We start from the raw sequence: 18,392 nt of genomic DNA, 5'->3' as shown, positions 1-18,392 counted from the left end.
CTCATATTTTCTTGAGGATTTTCATATCTAATTTCTTGATAAATATTGATCTGTATTTCCTATTTGTACTCTGTCTAGTTTGCATATCAGGGTAACATTAGCCTCATAAAATGAGTTGGGAAATGTTCCTTTGTCTTCTACTTTATGGAAGATATTTTGTAAAACTGGTGTTAATTCTTTAAAGTGTTGGTAGAATTCTCAAGTAAAACCATCTGGTTATGGAAACCGCTTTCTCAGGAGCTTTTAAATTATAAACCCACTTTATTTTATAGTTACAGCAATGCTCAGCTTTTCTCTCACGTTGGTTAAGTATTGGCAGTTCATGGTTTTTGAAGATTGGTCCATTTCTTCCAGTTGGCAAACAGAGAACAATGTTGTCTGCAGTATTTCTTTACTTTATTTTCAATGGCTTCAGGATCTATACTGATATCCAGGGTTTCATTCTTAATATTGGTAATGTTTGTCTTATTTCTTTTAATCTTTGTCAGTCTTGCTAGAGGTTTATAAATATTATTGATTTTCTCAAAGAAATGACCCTGTAGTTCATTCATTTCCTCTATTGTTTTTTTTCAATTTTATTCAATTTTGCTTTTACCTTTGTTTCCTTCTTCCTGTTAACTTTGTATCAGTTTGCTCTTCTTATTCTAGTTTATCACGTTAAGAATTTAGACTATCAATTCAAAACTTTTTTTTCCTAATGTAAGCATTTAATGCTATAAATTTCCCCCTTAGCACTGTGTTAGGTGAATCTCACATCTTTTGATATGTTTTTTATTCATTTTCATTCAGTTTTGCAAACTTTTAAAATTATGAGATTTCCTCATGGATTATATGGAAGTGTGTAATTTATTTTCAAGTGATTAGAGGTTTTTCTGTTATCTATCTGCATGATTTCTAGTTTTATGTCATATTGTCAGAGAACATATGCTGTAAATTAAAAATTTTAAATTTACTGAGATTGTATTATGACCAAGTTTATGGTCTCAGTTCCATGGGTACTTGAGAAAAACTGTATTCTGCTGTTGTTGAGTGCAGTGGTCTACATATGTCCATTAGATTCTCTTGGTTGACAGGGTGTAACTCTTCCTTGTCCTGCTATCTGTCTAGTATTCCTACCAATTATTGATTGGGTTGTTGTATTTCCCAAGTTTATCTGTGAATTTGTCTTTTTTCCTTTCAGTTCAGTCACTTTTTTGCTTCACATATTTTGCAACTCTCTTGTTCAGTGCATATACATTTAGAATCGCTATATCTTCTTTAATTGAATTTTTTTTAGTTTTATATAGTTATGTATTTTTTATATACAACTACGTATATAAACCCTATATATAACTATATATGTATATAATATATGCTTGTAATTCCAGAAGGTCCCAAGTTTGCTCTTCTGTACTGAAAGCTGAACTGCTGATTTTTCTGGGCATCTGTCTGTCTTCTCTAAATAGAATGATTCATCTACCATATGCCTGGTGCTCCGTAGGTCACCATATCCCTTGAAGCAATGACTTGGAAGAGTCTGTGTGTTGTCCTTCAGGCCACACATCTGTTAGTCCATTCTTGGGTTTTGTGATTCTGCTGTTGTTTTGTTCCTTCAGTTTTTCCCTTGTTCTTATACTCCACAGATGAGTGAAATCATTTGATATTTCTCTTTCTCCGTTTGGCTTATTTCACTGACCATAATACCCTCTAGCTCCATCCATGTTATTGCAAATGGTGGGATTTGTTTTCTTCTTATGGCTGAGTAATATTCCATTGTATATATGTACCACATCTTCTTTATCCATTCATCTACTGTTGGACACTTAGGTTGCTTCCAATTCTTGGCTATTGTAAATAGTGCTGTGATAAACATAGGGGTGCATCTGTCTTTTTCAAACTTGAGTGCTGTGTTCTTAGGGTAAATTCCTACGAATGGTATTCCTGGGCCAAATGGTAAGTCTATTTTGAGCATTTTGAGGAACCTCCATACTGCTTTCCACAATGGTTGAACTAATTTACATTCCCACCAGCAGTGTAGGAGGGTCCCCTTTCTCCACAACCTCGCCAACATTTGTTGTTGTTTGTCTTTTGGATGGCAGCCATCCTTACTGGTGTGAGGTGATACCTTATTGTGGTTTTAATTTGCATTTCTCTGATAATTAACGATGTGGAGCATCTTTTCATGTGTCTGTTGGCTATCTGTATTTCTTTTTTGGAGAACTGTCTGTTCAGTTCCTCTGCCTATTTTTTAATTGGATTATTTGTTTTTTGTTTGTTGTGGTGGGTGAGCTCTTTACATATTTTGGACGTCAAGCCTTAATCAGATCTGTCATTTACAAATATATTCTCCCATACTGTAGGGTACCTTTCTGTTCCATTGATGGTGTCCTTTGCTGCACAGAAGCTTTCAGCTTGATATAGTCCCACCTGTTCGTCCTTGCTGTTGTTTTCCTTGCCCGGGGAGATATGTTCAAGAAGAGGTCACCCATGTTTATGTCCAAGAGGTTCCTGCCCATGTTTCTTTCTAAGAGTTCTATGGTTCCATGACCTACATTCAACTCCCTGATCCATTTTGAATTTACTTTGTGTATGGGGTTAGACAATGGTCCAGTTTCACTCTCCTACATGTAGCTGTGCAGCTCTGCCAGCACCAGCCACCAAAGAGACTGTCATATCACCATCGTATGTCCATGGCTCCTTTATCAAATATTAATTGACCATATATGTTTGGGTTAATGTCTGGAGTCTCTAATCTGTTCCACTGTTCTGTGGCTCTGTTCTTGTGCCAGTACCAAATTGTCTTGATTACTATGGCTTTATAGTAGAGTTTGAAGTTGGGGAGTGAGATCCCCCCTACTTTATTCTTCTGTCTCAGGATTGCTTTGTCTATTCAGGGTCTTTGGTGTTTCCATATGAATTTTTGAACAATTTGTTCCAGTTTGTTGAAGAATGTTGCTGGTAATTTGATAGGGATTGCATCAAACCTGTATATTGCTTTGGGCAGGATGGCCATTTTGACAATATTAATTCTTCCTAGCCATGAGCATGGGATGAGTTTCCATTTGTTAGTGTCCCCTTTAATTTCTCTTAAGAGTGACTTGCAGTTTTCAGGTTATAGGTCTTTCACTTCTTTGGTTAGGTTTATTCCTAGGTATTTTATTCTTTTTGATGCAGTTGTGAATGGAATTGTTTTCCTGATTTCTCTTTCTGTTGGTTCATTGTTAGTGTATAGGAAAGCCACAGATTTCTGTGTGTTAATTTTGTATCCTGCAACTTTGCTGTATTCCAATATCAGTTCTAGTAGTTTTGGAGTGGAGTCTTTACGGTTTTTTATGTACAATATCATGTCATCTGCAAATACTGACAGTTCAACTTCTTCTTTACCAATATGGATTCCTTGTATTGCTTTGTTTTGTCTAATTGCCGTGGCTAGGGCCTCCAGTACTATGTTGAATAACAGTGGGGACAGTGGGCATCCCTGTCTAGTTCCCGATCCCAGAGGAAAAGCTTTCAGCTTCTCGCTGTTCAGTATAGTGTTGGCTGTGGGTTTATGATATATGGCCTTTATTATGTTGAGGTACTTGCCTTCTATACCCATTTTGCTGAGAGTTTTTATCATGAATGGATGTTGAATTTTGTCAAATGCTTTTTCAGCATCTATGGAGATGATCATGTGGTTTTTGTCTTTCTTTTTGTTTATGTGGTGGATGATGTTGATGGATTTTTGAATGTTTTACCATCCTTGCATCCCTGGGATGAATCCCACTTGGTCATGGTGTATGATCCTTTTGATACATTTTTGAATTCGGTTTGCTAATATTTTGTTGAGTATTTTTGCATCTACATTCATCTGGGATATTGGTCTGTAATTTTCTTTTTTGGTGGAGTCTTTGCCTGGTTTTGGTATTAGGGTGATGTTGGCTTCATAGAATGAGTTTGGGAGTATTCCCTCCTCTTCTATTTTTTGGAAAACTTTAAGGAGAATGGGTATTATGTCTTCTCTGTGTGTCTGATAAAATTCCGAGGTAAATCTATCCGGTCCAGGGGTTTTGTTCTTGGGTAGTTTTTTGATTACCGTTTCAATTTCTTTGCTCGTAATTGGTTTAACTTTTGTGTTTCTTCCTTGGTCAGTCTTGGAAAGTTTTATTTTTCTAGGAAGTTGTCCATTTCTTCTAGGTTTTCCAGCTTGTTGGCATATAGGTTTTCATAGTCTTTAATAATTCTTTGTATTTCTGTGGAGTCTGTCGTGATTTTTCTGTTCTCATTTCTGATTCTGTTGATTTGTGTTGATTCTGTTTTTCTCATAATAAGTTTGGCTAGAGGCTTATCTAGTTTGTTTATTTTCTCAAAGAACCAGCTCTTGGTTTCATAGATTTTTGCTATTGTTTTATTCTTCTCAATTTTGTTTATTTCTTCTCTGATCTTTATTATGTCCCTCCTTCTGCTGACTTTAGGCCTCATTTGTTCTTCTCTTTCCAGTTTCGATAATTGTGATGTTAGACTATTCATTTGGGATTGTTCTTCCTTCTTCAAGTATGCCTGGATTGCTATAAACTTTCCTCTTAAGACTGCTTTTACTGCTTCCCACAGAAGTTGGGGCTTTGTGTTGTTGTTGTCGTTTGTTTCTATATATTCCTTGATCTCTATTTTAATTTGTTCATTGATCCATTGATTATTTAGGAGCATGTTGTTAAGCCTCCATGTGTTTGTGAGCCTTTTTGTTTTCTTTGTAGAATTTATTTCTAGTTTTGTACCTTTATGGTCTGAAAAATTGGTTGGTACAATTTCCATATTTTGGATTTTGCTGAGGCTCTTTTTGTGGGCTAGTATATGGTCTATTCTTGAGAATGTTCCATGTGCACTTGAGAAGAATGTATATCCTGTTGCTTTTGGATGTAGAGTTCTATAGATGTCTATTAGGCCCATCTGTTCTACGGTGTTTTTCATTCCTTCCGTGTCCTTACTTATTTTCTGCCCAGTGGATCTATCCTTTGGGGTGAGTGGTGTGTTGAAGTCTCCTAAAATGAGTGCATTGCATTCTATTTCCCCTTTTAGTTCTGTTAGTGTTTGTTTCATATATGCTGGTGCTCCTGTGTTGGGTGCATATATATTTATAATGGTTATATCCTCTTGTTGGACTGAGCCCTTTATCATTATGTAGTGTCCTTCTTTATCTCTTGTTACTTTCTTTGTTTTGAAGTCTATTTAGTCTGATATTAGTACTGCAACCCCTGCTTTCTTCTTGCTGTTGTTTGCCTGAAATATGTTTTTCCACCCCTTGACTTTTAGTCTGTACATGTCTTTGGATTTAAGGTGAGTTTCTTTTAAGCAGCATATAGATGGGTCTTGCTTTTTTATCCATTCTATCACTCTGTGTCTTTTGATTGGTGCATTAAGTCCATTTACATTTAGGCTGACTATTGATAGATATGTACTTATTGCCATTGCAGGCTTTAAATTCGTGGTCACCAAAGGTTCAAGGTTAGCCTCTTTAGTATCTTACTGCCTAAGTTAGCTCACTTATTGAGCTGTTATATACACTGTCTGGAGATTCTTTTCTTCTCTCCCTTCTTATTCCTCCTCCTCCATTCTTCATATGTTGGGTGTTTTGTTCTGTGCTCTTTTTAGGAGTGCTCCCATCTGGAGCAGTCCCTGTAAGATGCCCTGTAGAGGTGGTTTGTGGGCGGCAAATTCCCTCACCTTTTGCTTGTCTGGAAATTGTTTAATCCCTCCTTCATATTTAAATGATAATCATGCTGGATATAGTATCCTTGGTTCAAGGCCCTTTTGTTTCATTGCATTAAATATATCATGCCATTCTCTTCTGGCCTCTAAGGTTTCTGTCGAGAAGTCTGATGATGGCCTGATGTGTTTTCCTTTATAGGTGACCTTTAATTGAATTTTTTATCATTATATAATTACCTTCTTTGTCTCTAGTAATTTTCTTTGCTCTGTCTCATTTATGTGATATTAATATAGCCATTTATGCTTTTTCATTAATATTTTCATGGTATATTTTCCAATCATTTACTTTGAACCTAACTGTACAACTATATTTTAATTAATTTTCTTGTAGATAGAATAGAGTTAAATATTTGCTTTGTTTTTTCTTTTGCCTGACTGCTAATTTTCAACTTTTAAATGGTGTATTAAGACCATTTACAGCACTGGTAATTATTGATATGTGAGAACTCTAAGCTGCCATATTAGTATTTTCTTTTTGCTTCTATCTCCTCTTTTTCTTATTTTACTGTGTTTTTTTACCTTCTTTTTGGTTACTTGAATATTATTTTATGTTATATATTGATTTATTTATGTTGTCTTTTTAATATATTGCTTTACATAGTACCTTAGTTTTTTGCTCCAGGTTTTACAAAATACATTATGCAACTTACCATTGCTTACCAGTATAATGTTTTCACTTCAGGTGAAGTACAGAATCTTACTTCCATTTAGGTGTCTTTTTACTCCTCACTTTTTAAATATACTTTTCTTAAGTATCTTTTCTGTATGCAGTCAATATTATATCACCTGGTTGTAATTTTTCATCAACTATAAATACCATTTAAGAAACTCATAGGAAGAATAGTCTTTTAGAGTTATCCCTTTTACTCATTCCGATGTTCTCTTCCATTTCTGAAGTTCTAATGTTTTCTGTTAATATTTTCTTTTCTGTTTATAGAACTTTTTTATCTCTTCTTTAAATGTAGGTTTGTTAGTAGCAAAGTGTGTTAGCTTTGTTTCTGCTGAGAATGTTTTCATTTTCCTTTAATAGCTGAGAGATTTTTCTGAATAGAATTCACAACTGGCTGCTCTTCTCTTTCAGTACTTACTTTCTATGGCCTCTGTGGTTTCAGATGAATTATATGCTAATACTCAAAATTATGTTTCCCTATAGTTCATGCATCACTTCTCCTGAGGTGCATTCAAGTTTTTTGTCCTTATTTTTCAAAAGTTTAATTATGATCTGTCAGCATGGATTTCTTTGTATTTTTCTTATTTTGGATTCATTAAGCTACTTGACTTTGAAGGGGGTCAGAATTTGTTACCCCAAAGTATGCTATGTTGACATTAGGTTTATTTTGAGCTACAGACATTTGAGATTCAACAGAGGCAGAAAGAAGCCCATCTAGAACTTACCTTACCTGAGTGAAAGCACAAACTTCTGAGAAATGAGGACTTCCATAAATATCTCCTCTGGGGAAGGTATATAGTTATGAAGAAGACAGAAAGCTGGCACCAGACGGACCCACACAAACAAGCCCTTATCTTACCTTCGTTTCCTTCATGCAGCTAACTACTCAGAGTTTGCAGGCCCTAGAAGCTTTCAAGCCCTTTTCCTTTGTCTGGTTATATCTTCACAATGCATTATTCTTTGTGAAAAATGGTTTACAAGCTCTCAGGCCTCCCAATTTCATGAGTCGTCACCTCTTTCCAAGGAAGGCTCCAGGATTAACATCAAAATCTGAATGCCCTTTCTCCAATTAATCTGCCTTTTGTCAGCTTACCTTGTAGAGCTCTAGTCAAAGAACCTAAGATGATAAAGGATTTTTTCCAACCCTATTTTGCGTAGTTGTCTTTTGCCATATTTGAGAAGTTTTCGACCATTTTTTCTTTGAATAATTTTTCAGTTCTACCATTACTCTCTTTGTGAGAATGACAGCTATTTTGTTGTTGTTCCATGGATCCCTGAGACTCTGCTCATTTTTTTCATTCTCTTTTCTTTATGTTGTTTAGATTGGGTTAGAGTCTACTGGTCTGTCCTTAATGTTACTGCTGTATCCTCTGTCATGCCCACTCTGCACTAAACCCATTCAGTGGGATTTTTACTCCAGTGGAGATGGAGTGCTGCCTGCTTTCTGCGGGATGGCAGGGGTGGGAGAAAGGTGGAAGACAAATCCCACTGAAACTCTGGGGTGGGGTCAGGAGTTCAGTTGGTGTTTATCTAGAAAATAACCCATAGTATGGAAAGGTACTCTAAAATGCCATCCAAATAAACAAATGGGAAATGTGTACTCAGGAGCAACCTAAGCAATAATAAGCAAGTCCATGAGAAGAATAAAAAGTGAAGTAAAAATGTATAATACATAGTAAATATAAAATAATTGGAAAAAATACAACCAAGGGTATAAACTATATCAAGTAAAATAAAAATATGTAATTGTCTTAAACATCAAAATAAAGAGTGAGTAATACAATCAAATTTTACAAAGGAAAAAGACTAAGGAATAAACTTTTTCTTATTTATACTGGTTAAATTGTAGGTAGCTACTTCAAAATAGAGTGATCTTGATAGTCAAATTACAGGAAGTGAAACAGGAAATAAATATCTAAAAAACGGAAATGAATCCAGGCAAACCACACATTAGCAAAGTTTGATATTTAGGTGACATACTTAAATAAAGCAGCAGATGAAAAGCTAATAGGCTATGCCTAATGCATATTTCCTACCCACAGCCCAACCTTGCCTTTCTTCTTAAACCAGGGAGGCAAAATGAACGAACAATTTATGGACTAACAAAAGACCATTGTCTAGAGTACTTTTCCAGATATATGGTTAAGTCAGCTCTTTCTATTTCTTACTAATAAATACTCACTATATATGAAATTAAAAATATTATATAGGATTCACCTAAAATTTTATAACACATTTAAAATTATATAGCACATTAAAAAAATTTTAATCTATGTTCTTGTGCATAAATTATGATAACTTGCCTTATATTCTAGAATTATAGTTCAATACTAATATATAAAGTGACTGAAAATTATGGACTTGATATTTTGGGCTATATAGCAGGTATTGATTTTGTAGAATTTTCCCATTCAGGAGGTGAAAACAAGGGAAAAAAAAGTTAAAGACTCTAAGCTTGGTGTGCAAGATAGGAGAATACAGAGAGAAAAATGAGAAAGGGTAAGAGATTTCTGTATCATTTAAAATCCTTCAAGCTGTAACTAAAAAAACTCGATTCAAAACATCCTAAATTATAAAGTAACAGGCATTGATCCAAGTTCAAATAGGACTCCAGCTCAATAGCCCTGCAATTTTCTCCCTCTTCCCACTTCTGTGTATTGCTTTTATTTTTCAGGTTCCACATATGCTCAAGACCCAGGGGAATTGAGAATTGACTGGCAACTCACTCAAGGGTCAGATGTTTGACTCCCCAGAAAACACTCAGAACCACCATTGTGTCTTACTGGCTCCTGGCCAAATGTTCAACCCTGAACTGAGACTTTTGGCTAAGGTAATTGGAATAATTTACCTTACTTGAAAAAAAATCACAATACCTATTACTCTTCCAAACCACAGAGCTCTAGAAAAAGGAGTTCCTAATTTTCAAGTCTACAGGTGAACTGCTTCTGTCTTTCACACATCTATCACCAGTGTAGAATACTGAATTTCTGTGTACATATTAGATCTTGCCTACAAAGTGACCCAAACCTGATTCACATGAGTCTATGATGTGCAAATACAATACAATAAAACACTTGTACTTTTAATAAAATGTTATATTGGTTGCTTATTCGTGGTTAAATAAAAATAGTATTAGGACACTTTATAAATTAAGCAGATTGTTAAATATTAATTATTAGATAAATCAACTATTAAATAATAATTCATGTATTAAATAATTAATCACAGAATATTATGTTTAAATGCCAACAGCTAGATCATAATTCTAAATACTACTAATTAGTAAGAGCATATTTGAGGTAGTTTACTAATCCAACATATATCAATTTTTAAGTTATTATAAATGATACTAGAAAAAAGCAAACTGATTATCAAAGAAAGCAAATAACATTAGGAATGCATTTGCTTTGCACAAAAAATATTTACCCAATAACCACAGCACAGTTAGTATTTTATAATCCCATATAAAAAGAGGCATGACATTCCATGTCATTTTGAGTTCTGACTAAGAGCTGTCTGTTTCTACTTACACTTTAGCAAATTCTCATACTTTTTTCCTCAGAATTCGCAGCTGGTTTGCCAAAGTGTAGCTGGTCCTTAAATTTGATACTTTAGCTACACTATCAAGAGAGAATGAAACACATAATTTGATACACCTGCAAAGCCATGAAAGAGAATAAATTCAGAGGCCAATATATATGTTATGATAAAAAGATAAAAGAGGTGCAGAAAATTTTGTTTTCAAATAATAAGTTTCAGATGATCCACATTTACCAGATATACTAATATTGATTTTTAAAATACTCAATTTACAAAAAAGTAATCAACCTTCCTGAGATTATTCAAATCATTTGGGAGAGGTCCCCTCTCCTCCCAGGCTGGAAAACATGCTTTCTTCACCACAGTCCCTCCACTTCACAAACGAGGAAATCAACAAGTCACAGAACAACTTGCGTATTTAAACTTTATCTCCACTGGCCCAGACTCTTAATCTCATGCAAATGATTCTTTAGCATATCCACAGGCTCTGCTAGTTTCACCTGCAAGCATTTGCTCACATTGAACTCCTTCAGGCCTCTGAATGGAATTTCTTCTAATCAGATGTTTTCCCTAATCCTGCTTAAAATTCAACTGAACCTTGATAAATTCTAGGAAATTCAAGATCACTCACACGCTTCTTAAATTCCCTTGTTTCTGATCATGAGATCAGTTGTCTATAAAATGTACAGAGATATTAATAGTGTACTTTGTAAGGTTGAAGGCACTGGGAGGAGGGGTGAGCACGTCAGACACTGATGACGTGCCAAAGTCCCGGGCTGCTGCCCCCTCCCAACTTGAAAAATGTGCCTTAGGCTAGCCAATCCTTGGGACGCTGAAAATCTAAGCTCTGCCTCCCCCTACCTTCTTTAAAAACTCGCTGCCTGTCTACTTTCGCATGACTTCCCCAGCCTGTGATAGTCAGACCACGGAACCTCGCCCGGGGGTATTCAAATAAATTACCTGGCCCTTCGTTGCCTCTCTTTGCCTGCTTATTTCAGCTAGAATTTATCTTACATACTTATTTTGTAATACCTTGTTAATGTTGTACACTTTGACTTCTACCTCATAGCCAGGGGTGGAGGAGAACCATATCCGAGTTAAGTCACAAAGCACTTGTTCTCTGGGTCGTAAGTGCAAGCATCACATGTGGGTTCCTGCCTACCTGATCTGCAGGGTTGCCACAGAAGCAAATTACAAATACTATGAAAATGAACAAGATCAGGGAAATTATGCAACTGTGCTTTCTGATATGTCTCCATTTATGACTACACATTGCTAGTGGGTCATCAGCTTCCCTTCCTCCGGCCCTGCAATCCCAGGGCCCTGCCTGTGGGTCTGCTTCTTGGGCTGTTCACCCTTCAGTATTCTCTGACCGCAGGCACAGCCCCTCTCCATTACCCACTCTTAGTAGGTGGTCCTCATTTTTATTTCTCAGAGAAAATGGAAGCTCTAAGAAGATTATTGCCATATCTTTCTACCATCAGAGTACAAACCCTGCTTATAAGAAAGAGCTATACCTCCTCCTCAGAATAATCTTCTGTGAATGGATTCCACCCTCTCTTATCTTCTTAGAGCTTAGCTCCACAAATTAGTTCTCTCTCTTTCCTCATCAATATTCCCCTGTCCAAACCATCCTGGATGGAAAGCTCGATGAAATTACTTCCATTTATTTAAAGCACATCATCAACCTCTCAACTTCTCCCATTTACTACCCTATTTCTCTGTGACTTTTAATGGCAAAACTTTTAAAGAGATGTCTACATTTAACGGCAAAACTCTTTTAAAGAGATGTCTACATCTCTGTCTCTCCTTTCTCATCTCCTGTAAACACTCCAGTGAGAATTCTCCACTACCACTGCGGTGGAATCCTTCTCATCAAGCCCTCCAAGGTCTTTGTTCCTTCAAATCTAGTGGTCTGAAACCCTATTTTTCATTGCACTCAAACTCTCAGCAGTGACTGACACAGTTAAATCACCATTCAACTGTTCAGTCTTCAACTGGAAGCAATAGTTTTTCCCTTAGTATGACAGAATGCACTCACTTGTATTCCCTTCAACTGTACCAGTCATTCTCAAGCTCATTTGTTGTCTCCTTCTTTCCCATATGTAAAAGTTGGATTGCCCTACACCTCAGTCTTTGGCTTTCTTTCCTTTTCAACCTATACTCCCTTCCTTTGTGATTTCATAGCTGTAAATATTATGACTACAAAATGTGGACTTTTAGCCTTGTCCTGTCCTCTAGAGTTCTATGCTACCTGTTCCATTTAATGCGTATGTCCAAAGTCATGTTAAAACTTCTATGAACAAAATAAAATGCTTGAACCTTCCACCAAATATTGCCTTTTCCAGTCTTTTGCAACTTAGTATGTTGCCTTTTGAGTGATTAGGCAAAAACATATACAGCATCTTTCATTCTTTACTTCTCGATAGTCCTACATTCAATCAGTCATAAACTATACTTGCAAAGTACAGCTGAATGTGGCCACTGGGCTCCATAACTTCTTACCTGCAAGGTATCCCACACAGTCTCCCAGCTGACACTCATGCCCACCCCACTCCCCCACAGAGGTAATTCAAGTAATGGTCAAAATGCTTTTTCAAAAAGACAGAAGAGACTCTCTGTTCAACCCCTCTATTGGAGGCTTTCAATAGTAAGCAGAATAAAATCCAACTTTTCACTGTGGTCTGGTAGTTCCATCATGATCTGGCCTGTTTCCTTCTCCAGGCTTAATTTCTCCTTAATCTCCTCCAATCCAGCCACAAGGCACATTTTTGTTCATCTTTAAATTACACACATAAGTTTGCTCTAGCAAATCATAAACATACATGGGAAAATAGAATATATGTGCTAATACATTAACAGCAGTAATTCTAGTATTGGGGTAATTTAACTTTTATTGTCTTTTTTAAGTTTGTTTAATTATTTTTCCATAATGAAAATATGCATTACTTGGGAAATAAAGACAACTTGTAACTATAACATATTGAGGATTACATTTGCAAGGAGATCCTGGAAACAAGGCCACCTGTTTAAGCCCTCATTACTCTGTACTGTGAAATACATGGGGCTCACTTTTCCCAGTGACTCCAGAACCTGAGACTGACAGTGTTTGAGCTTTGGGTTCCATTAAATTCTAGGAAAGGCTTTGTGCTTGCGTCCATCCACCAGGTTGGATCTTAACGATGAGACTTGGAAAGAAGTTGATTTAAAGAGATGTCTGTTTTCTGATATGTAGGGACTCCATGAAAGAAGGTAAATATTGACCATTTGGGGTCCTCAAAATCCAAAAAGTCAAAAGTGAGTCAAAGAGCAAAAGTGTGGCCTATCTTTGAATCTGTGAGACCACAGGGGTTTGGTAGGGCAGGACTTTCTTTCAGTACCTCAACACAGGAGAAAAACCTGCCTCTAGACCTCAGGTACAGGGACAGGATGTGTCCACCCTCTGGACTCCCACTATTAAAATATTGTGCCACCATGTCTGGCACCCGTGAGCTAACAGCTGAGGAGCACAGCAGCCATCTGAGGAGGATCAGCAAGCACAGCCAGAATGAGAGATCAGAGAAGTAGAACTCAGATGAAACCCTTAGTTTTAAAAAAGGAGTAAAATAAGTTAAACTTTCAAGTATAGCACCAAAAAAGAAAGAACTAAACAAATGAAGAAAGAAAAAACACTCTGAAACAAACAGAAAGCTTGCTTTCAATCTACATTGATGGTTTCTTACTACTGGGCAATAGAAATGGCAGCTTAAAACGGCCTCATTCATTTTCTTCGGTTTCCGTGGGTGAGGGCCGTAGGTATGACTTAGGTCCTCTGCTCAGGATCTCACAAGATGGCAATGAAGATGTTGGCTAGTCTGCATTCTCATCTGAAGACTCAACTGTTTTGAAGCTCATTTATGTTGTTGGCAAAAGTTGTTTCCTTACAGGTGTGGGACTGAGGGTCCCAGCTGTTTCCTGCTGTTTGCTGGAGGCTTCTTTTAATTTCCTGTCACAGGACCACTCCAGCATGACTCGCTGCTTTTTTAGGGGAGGAAGAGTGACATCCTGCCACTACTGCAATATTATATTTGTCAGAAGTAAGTCCTGGGTCCTGCCCATATCAAGGGGAGGCACTTTACAGGATGTGAACACCAGACAGCAGGGACTATGGAATATCACCTTAGGGTCTATCTGCCATAAAACTAAAAGAAAAAGTAACTAAATTAAAGAAAATGGATCATTACTGAGGTCTATATAGAGGAAGAAATACCTCAACTCAAGACAACAAAAAATTAAAAGAGATGAAAACCATTAAGAAATAGAAGATAGAGAAGACAATATTTAAATAGATATTAGGAAAATTCTCTTTATTTGATTGAAACAATGTAACGGAAACATTGAAGTCTGAAAACCAAATGGGTTCATAGAGTTTAAACTGTACTGAAGAAAAAATATGGGCTTTGTCCTAAATATACAACAACTAATCTGCACTTTCCAGTATACCCAAAGTCTCCCTGAAGGTAGATGTGAATAATGTTATGATGAATAATGTTAACTAATAAATTCTGAATGGAAATCATGCATACATACCACTTCCAGGCCTACCGCACCAAAGCTATTCATGTTCTGTTTTTACATGGTAGTGCAGTGGAAAGTACTCCCACGGCAATTTGTTAAACCACACTGGAGATGGTAGACGCATTATTAAAGTGATATGGAATGAGTTAGGAGAGAAAGGTTACCCTGCTGCTTGGTCCACCTGCCCAAAAGGTAAATTAAAGCCTTTTTGCAAATAAATTTCACACCTGCACGATATAAAAATAAATTCTTCAGTTGACTCTTAAATCAGTCATATAGATACAAAGGCAAGGATATGAAGGCAATAAAGAAAAAGAATGTTTAATGTAAATTAAACATTTAAACAAACTTCAATTTTCATAAATTGGAGATCTGATTAAGATACATGGATACATCTGCATCAGGATTTATCATGTGTCCAATTCCTTTGAACTGTCAAAAGAATGAATTAGAATCAATGATTTGGAAAGATTTCCATAAAGTTTCTCACCCAAGGGATGAAGAAGAGAAAAAAAAGTGGAATGTATAGTGTGATGTAATTTTTCAAAAGTCAACATTGACTCTAAAAATATCACTGTTTATATATAATTATATGCTTAGAGAAGAAATGTCAGAGGGTCTGCACAAGGTTGTCATATGGACTACCTGAAGGCAAAAAAAGAAATGATGCTGGGAATGTAGGAGGTAAAGAGGAGAGGATCCAGGCAGAGAGAAGGGAAAAATTTTTAAAACACACTAAAAAGAATTCATGTGATCATATATGTGATTAATGAAAAGTCTGTTTAAGCATGTACATATGTGTGTGTAATTAGACATTTAATTAAATGAGTAAATTATATTACTTGATTATTTCAAAAATTTTCTTATAGTTACATGATAGGCTTAGGATAATTACAAGTGGAGAATATAGTTTGTCAGATATTTGAAGTAGAGTGCATGAGCAAATTCAGTATACCCCATCCCATTATTAATCCTGACTGTATATTTTTAATCTTACAATCTTACATCTTAAAGAAAATCCACTTTCTCCTGACATTTTAATTTTTCAAAAATTTTATCAATTTATGTCATCTATTACAAACTGAAACTGTTCAACTACCTATTTCATCCATCTCCATCCATTTGTCTGTTCATATATGCATATTTCTCTTACAGCCTGTTATTTGGAAAAATATTTCCAATGAAGAAGAATTCTGTGATGTATTATTAAATACAGCATACATCCCTTATGGTTGTAACTTAAATTTTGTTATCTGGGAATGTTTTAAACATGGGCTTTCACAAACCAATTACTGGCTTTCTTTGTCTCTACTTAAAAAATATATATATAACATAAATTTGAGCAATTTATTTCTATGTAAGTATAAAAGAGTTAAAGAGTTCAAATATGCCAAGTGGAAATAAAACCAGTTTTACTATTTTGATTTAATTTTTTACCTTACTGCAGTGAAGTAAAAATGTATATGTCTACTGTAGTTTTTGAAGACCATTCAATGAATATAGTATATGTTATGTTAAGAAACATAATAAAAAATTCACATACAATATATATATATATATCAGCCAGTCGGTGGCCAACTCCTGGCTGAGCAAGGGCTCGGCTCGCCCCCTCGGTTCCCTTCCAGCCTCCCTCCTGCCATCGGAGCGAACCCCGCGCTTGGCAGGCTGAGGCGGAGCACAGAAAGGCAGGCTAGAGAGAAGAAAAACCTGGCTGCGTCTGGGTGGCGTCTGCAGGGCCAGAAAAGGAGGGACGGCGGCGGCGGCCGCCGCTCCAGCGCCTCGCGTCGGGGCCGTCAGTCGACAGAACGCGAGCCCGGGTGCAGGAGCAGGGCCGGCGCGAGGCGAGCCTCGGGAGCGCGAGCCGACCGCGGCAGCCACCGCCGTCCTTCCTCGTCCCGGCGCCGGCGGCTGCGGGCTCGCGCCCCTTCCTCGGCCCGGCCCGCCTGCAGGCCGGGAGTGTCCGGGGGCCGCACCTGGCCGAGGACGGCGCATCGGCGGAGGTTCTCCGGCCCTTTCTGCCTAAAGCTTTGGCCGGGGCAGTAAAGGGACTGGAACAAATGTTTGATCACCCATGTTTATGCAGCATTGTTCAAAAAAGACAAAACGTCCACTGAGAGATTAATGGATAAACAAAAATGTATAATATATACATACAATGGAATATTAGTCATCGTTTAAAAAAAGAAAATTCTGACATGCTACAACGTGATGAACCCTGAAGACGTGAATATGAATAATCTTTCATTTAGTGAGCTGTGTTGCCTCTTCTGCTGTCCACCTTGTCCAGGGAAAATTGCTTCAAAATTAGCGTTTTTGCCACCTGATCCAACTTAAAACACTGATGTGTGATCAAAGTGGAAGCCGCTGACTTTACACCTATCAGAACGAGCAGACTGGTAATACTCTTCTAGAGAAAAAGATGCTATTGAGTGTTTCATGACTAGAACCAGTAAAGGCAACAGAATGGCCTGCATGTTTGTGCGTTGCTCACCCAATGCCAAATACACGTTACTTTTCTCACATGGAAATGCTGTTGATGTTGTTCAGATGAGCAGCTTTTATTTAGGACTGGAATCATGAATTAATTGTAATATATTCTCATATGATTATTCTAGATATGGTGCAAGTTCTGGGAAACCAACAGAGAAGAACATCTATGCAGACATAGAAGCTGCTTGACTTGCTCTTAGGACAAGATACGGCATTCATCCTGAAAATGTGATCATATATGGCCAGAGTATAGGGACAGTACCCTGTGGACCTTGCTGCTTGATATGAGAGTGCTGCTGTTACTCTTTATTCTCCTTTGACCTCTGGAATGCGAGTTGCTTCTCCTGATACCAAGAAGACCTACTGTTTCGAAGCATTTGTAAACATTGACAAAATCTCTAGGATAACCTCTCCAGTATTAATAATTCATGGAACTGAAGATGAAGCCATTCACTTTTCACTTGGCCTCGCGTTGTTTGAGTGTTGCCAAAGACCTGTGGAGCCTCTTTGGGTTGAAGGGGCAGGTCACAATGATGTGGAACTTTATGGACGGTACCTTGAAAAGTTGAAACAATTTGTGTCACAGGAACTGGTAAATTTGTAAATTCTGGAAATTTGCATACTGAGTTCTCCTTTCTTGCTGAACTGTACTCTTTGGTAAAAAGATAAAACCTGAAGGTTTTGTTTTCAAATCATGTCGGTTGCCTTCATAATGTACAGGTAATGATTTGTTAACAGACTTAATGAAGTTTTTAATTACCAAAACTAGAAAATGGAAATAATAGTATCATGCAGTGAGGTTATGTAATTTATATTTTTTCTGTGACTTTTTTTTAAACATCAAGATGAGTACTGTATGAAATTTTAATTCTATGGCATCAAATACTGTAAAAGCATTACTAAATACTTTTGCATATCAAACAAATTTGTAAATATTTTTAAAACATCTGAATGTACTGAATCTTATCCTGGTATAGAAATGTACTATTCTTTCAATAAAAAGCTCCATATCTAAAATAATTCAAGTACTCAAAATAGAATAAACTGTATGAAAACATGCAAGTTCGCTAGAGATGACCTAACCCCTGTTGTACAGGGATAGAGGTTTAAAGTTCATTGTAAAATACATTGAATTTTCTGTATTCCCTGGTTGTCACAACATTTTCTTCTTTAAAGAAAAATGATGTCTTAATTTTTAATCCATCTATTAATTTCCCAACTAGTTACCTGTAAACGAGAAGTCATGATAGCATTGAATTTTAACTAGTTTTCATTTGTAAGTTTGGTACTGTGAGGCAACTACTTAAATTTTTCAATATAGTTATTTAAAAGGCATTTAGAGCCTCAAGAATGATTTTGTATGTGATGTTGTTTTAAATTTTGACTGATCTTGTAGAACTGCAGTACCCTT

General features: G+C 36.7%; 1 pseudogene; it reads left to right on the top strand.

The window, feature by feature from the left end:
- Positions 1 to 16,720: 16,720 nt before the first annotated feature.
- LOC108383298 (alpha/beta hydrolase domain-containing protein 17B pseudogene) lies at positions 16,721 to 17,585 on the top strand (annotated as a pseudogene).
- The last annotated feature ends 807 nt before the right edge of the window (positions 17,586 to 18,392 follow it).

Source organism: Manis javanica, chromosome 2 (genome assembly GCF_040802235.1).
Source record: "Manis javanica isolate MJ-LG chromosome 2, MJ_LKY, whole genome shotgun sequence".
Classification (NCBI taxonomy): domain Eukaryota; kingdom Metazoa; phylum Chordata; class Mammalia; order Pholidota; family Manidae; genus Manis; species Manis javanica.
This window is presented reverse-complemented; position numbering and strand designations above follow the sequence as displayed.